A 4,637-nucleotide genomic window follows, 5' to 3' on the forward strand; every position below is an offset into this window, starting at 1 on the left:
TGTATACAGTGCCACATTATTCATAATTTTGCAGGAGCCATCACTAAGACATTTAAAAGATTTCATTTCTGATGGCTCGTTCAGATCTTGACGTTTTCCAAGATGCCAACCAAGGCGCCTGTCAGCTAAATTTGTCCGTGTGCTTTGAACGCAGCCCTGTTCCTAACAGGTGTCATTTGTCTCATTTAGTCAGTCACCAGTTGGCCTAGTAAGTTCTTGTTGTCATTAGCCTTTTGGAACCAGAATACTTTAAACTCTGCCATTCTTTTTTTTTTTTCTTTTTAAAATAGACTTTATTTTTTAGAACAGTTTTAGATGCACAGCAACACTGAGCAGAAGATACAGAGATTTCCCATATGCCCCCTGCCCCAACACATGCACAGCCTCCCCATTATCCACATCCCCCATCACAGTGGTGCATTTGTTACAGTCGATGAACCAACACTGACACATCATTACCACCCAAAGTCCACAGTTTACATTAGGGTTCATCCTTGGCTTTGTATATCCTATGGGTTTGGTTAAATGTATAATGACATGTATCCACCATTATAGTATCATACAGAGTAGCTTCACTGCCCTAAAACCCTCTGTGCTCTGCCTATTCATCCCTCGTTCCCCCACCCCCTTCCCCTGGCAACCAAGTGTTAATTTTTTTTTTTTTTTTTTCCGGCAGCGGGCCTCTCCCGCAGCGGAGCACAGGCTCCGGACGCGCAGGCTCAGCAGCCATGGCTCTCGGGCCCAGCCGCTCCGCGGCATGTGGGATCTTCCCGGACCGGGGCACGAACCCGTGTCCCCTGCATCGGCAGGCGGACTCTCAACCACTGCGCCACCAGGGAAGCCCTGTTAATCTTTTTAAAACTTAAAAATGTTTATTATTTAAAGAAATAGACTAATATCTTCAGTCCCGCTGCCTGGGTTTGGATCTCCTCCCTACCATGGCTGTGTAACCAATGGCAAATGGATTAACTTGCTTAAGCCTCTGTCTTCTTATCTGTAAAGTGGAGGTGCTAATAGTATCTATGTTGTAAGACTGCTGAAAGATAATCTAAAATTTGAGAAGCGTTCAGCCGGGCACCTGGCACTTAGTAAACACAAATCCAGGTACGTATAGTTACCATGGTTATCATCTGTCATCTTGTCATCTCTGTGGAGGCTGCCTTTCATTGTCCCAGTGTGCGTCTCACATTCATCCCTCCAGAGGAAATCTGATTGGGTGACGTTGTCATTATCCAATATGGAGCATCTCTGTTAGACAGACTCTCACAGACCCATATCATGGGTGGTTGGTCATTCTGATGTCCAGCCTATCCATAGCCACTTTGGGCTTGGGTCCCACCCCCAGACTAAACCACTGGCACCAGAAGCATAGTCCAGTGATATGACACAAGACAGAACAAGAACCGCCCCCCACCATTGTAACCACTTTCCTCAGAGGAGGGCTCTGGGGGTAGCAGGCACTCAGAACTCTTTGGCTTGTGCAGTACAGTTGGTTAGGAAAGGAAAAAAATCCAGAAAGAGCCTGGAAGAAAATGAGGGGGGACTTCCCTGGCGGTCCAGTGGCTAAGACTCTGTGCTCCCAGTGCAGGGGGCCCGGGGCTCGATCCCCGGTCAGAGAACTAGGTCCCACATGCCACAACTAAAGATCCCGCATGCTGCAACTAAGACCCGGCACAGCCAAATAAATAAATATATATTTTAAATGAGGGAACAAGGGATTAAAAACTCTATTATTATTGGTTTAGTGTTGTTGGGAGGATTAATGGAATCAATCCACATACAGTATTTCTCGAAGTGCTGGGTGAATTGTAAGCACTCAGTATGTGGTAGCCTTGAGGATGGCAATGATGATGGTGGTGATGACGATTATGACTGTTACCAGGTCTATTTGAGGCTGAAGAACAGGTACAGGTAGAATGATGGGGAGAGGGAGATAAAGGACAGATTGTACTCAAGAGAAGGGCCATTAGGGGTTTAAGGTTTCAAAGCAGGAGTAGCTCCTGGGGATGTAACAGCCCAAACCGAGGTACTAAAAGTGGCAGTGTGACATGCATACACCTGGCAGCTCCTTCCTCCCTGCACCTACAGATAGACTGAGTGTCCAAGATGTGTATTCTCCTAGGGTCTCACCCAGTGCACACTCCTCCTGCCTCGGATCCATGGGGAGTGCTCTGCCACTACCTGATGCCTTTTCAGAGGTACCCAATTCTCTCCCCTCCTAGGACCTCAGAAAGGGGCCAGTGTTTGAGGTCTTCCTGCCTCAGAGAATGAGTGTTCCTGCAGAGCCACTGGATGGCACGTACTGGCAACTGGTGCGAGCTTGGGCTGCGGGGAAGGTTGCAGAACAGGAGACTATAGCCTGGCACAGATGCCCAATTCCCAGCTAAGGGAGGGGTCGTGGTAGATGGGAAGCAGTCGTGCTTCCATCGTTTATTATTTTATTAACCACTTAGGGTACTGTATGCAGTGAGCATCACCTGGTTTCACCTCTAGTTTTCCTGTTTGCGATTCCTTCCTGCTTTTTATTTATTTATTTTTTTACATCTTTATTGGAGTATAATTGCTTTACAATGGTGTGTTAGTTTCTGCTTTATAACAAAGTGAATCAGTTATACATATACATATGTTCCCATATCTCTTCCCTCTTGAGTCTCCCTCCCTCCCACCCTCCCTATCCCACCCCTACAGGCGGTCACAGAGCACCGAGCTGATCTCCCTGTGCTATGCGGCTGCTTCCCACTAGCTATCTACCTTACGTTTGGTAGTGTATATATGTCCATGCCACTCTCTCGCGCTTTGTCACAGCTTACCCTTCCCCCTCCCCATATCCTCAAGTCCATTCTCTAGAACGTCTGTGTCTTTATTCCTATCTTACCCCTAGGTTCTTCATGACATTTTTTTCCCTTAAATTCCATATATATGTGTTAGCATATGGTATTTGTCTTTCTTTTTCTGACTTACTTCACTCTGTATGACAGACTCTAGGTCTATCCACCTCATTACAAATAGCTCAATTTCGTTTCTTTTTATGGCTGAGTAATATTCCATTGTATATATGTGCCACATCTTCTTTATCCATTCATCTGATGATGGACACTTAGGTTGTTTCCATCTCCCGGCTGTTGTAAATAGAGCTGCAATGAACATTTTGGTACATGACTCTTTTTGAATTATGGTTTTCTCAGGGTATATGCCCAGTAGTGGGATTGCTGGGTCATATGGTAGTTCTATTTTTAGTTTTTTAAGGAACCTCCATACTGTTCTCCATAGTGGCTGTATCAATTCACATTCCCACCAGCAGTGCAAGAGGGTTCCCTTTTCTCCACACCCTCTCCAGCATTTATTGTTTCTAGATATTTTGATGATGGCCATTCTGACTGGTGTGAGATGATATCTCATTGTAGTTTTGATTTGCATTTCTCTAATGATTAATGATGTTGAGCATTCTTTCATGTGTTTGTTGGCAGTCTGTATATCTTCTTTGCAGAAATGTCTATTTAGATCTTCTGCCCATTTTGGGATTGGGTTGTTTGTTTTTTGGTTATTGAGCTGCATGAGCTGCTTATAAATTTTGGAGATTAATCCTTTGTCAGTCGCTTCATTTGCAAGTATTTTCTCCCATTCTGAGGGTTGTCTTTTGGTCTTGTTTATGGTTTCCTTTGCTGTGCAAAAGCTTTGAAGTTTCATTAGGTCCCATTTGTTTATTTTTGTTTTTATTTCCATTTCTCTAGGAGGTGGGTCAAAAAGGATCTTGCTGTGATTTATGTCATAGAGTGTTCTGCCTATGTTTTCCTCTAAGAATTTGATAGTTTCTGGCCTTACATTTAGGTCTTTAATCATTTTGAGCTTATTTTTGTGTATGGTGTTAGGGAGTGATCTAATCTCATACTTTTGCATGTACTGGTCCAGTTTTCCCAGTACCACTTATTGAAGAGGCTGTCCTTTCTCCACTGTGCATTCCTGCCTCCTTTATCAAAGATAAGGTGACCATATGGGCGTGGGTTTATCTCTGGGCTTTCTATCCTGTTCCATTGATCTATCTTTCTGTTTTTGTGCCAGTACCATACTGTCTTGATTACTGTAGCTTTGTAGTATAGTCTGAAGTCAGGGAGCCTGATTCCTCCAGCTCCGTTTATTGTTCTCAAGATTGCTTTGGCTATTCGGGGTCTTTTGTGTTTCCGTACAAATTGTGAAATTTTTTGTTCTAGTTCTGTGAAAAATGCCAGTGGTGGTTTGAAAGGGATTGCATTGAATCTGTAGATTGCTTTGGGTAGTAGAGTCATTTTCACAATGTTGATTCTTCCAATCCAAGAACATGGTATATCTTTCCATCTGTTTGTATCATCTTTAATTTCTTTCATCAGTGTCTTATAATTTTCTGCATACAAGTCTTTTGTCTCCTTAGGTAGGTTTATTCCTAGGTATTTTATTCTTTTTGTTGCAGTGGTAAATGGGAGTGTTTTCTTGATTTCACTTTCAGATTTTTCATCATTAGTGTATAGGAATGCCAGAGATTTCTGTGCATTAATTTTGTATCTGCTACTTTACCAAATTCATTGATTAGCTCTAGTAGTTTTCTGGTAGCATCTTTAGGATTCTCTATGTATAGTATCATGTCATCTGCAAAGAGTGACAGC

The sequence above is a fragment of the Pseudorca crassidens genome, chromosome 2 (assembly GCF_039906515.1).
Source record: "Pseudorca crassidens isolate mPseCra1 chromosome 2, mPseCra1.hap1, whole genome shotgun sequence".
Classification (NCBI taxonomy): domain Eukaryota; kingdom Metazoa; phylum Chordata; class Mammalia; order Artiodactyla; family Delphinidae; genus Pseudorca; species Pseudorca crassidens.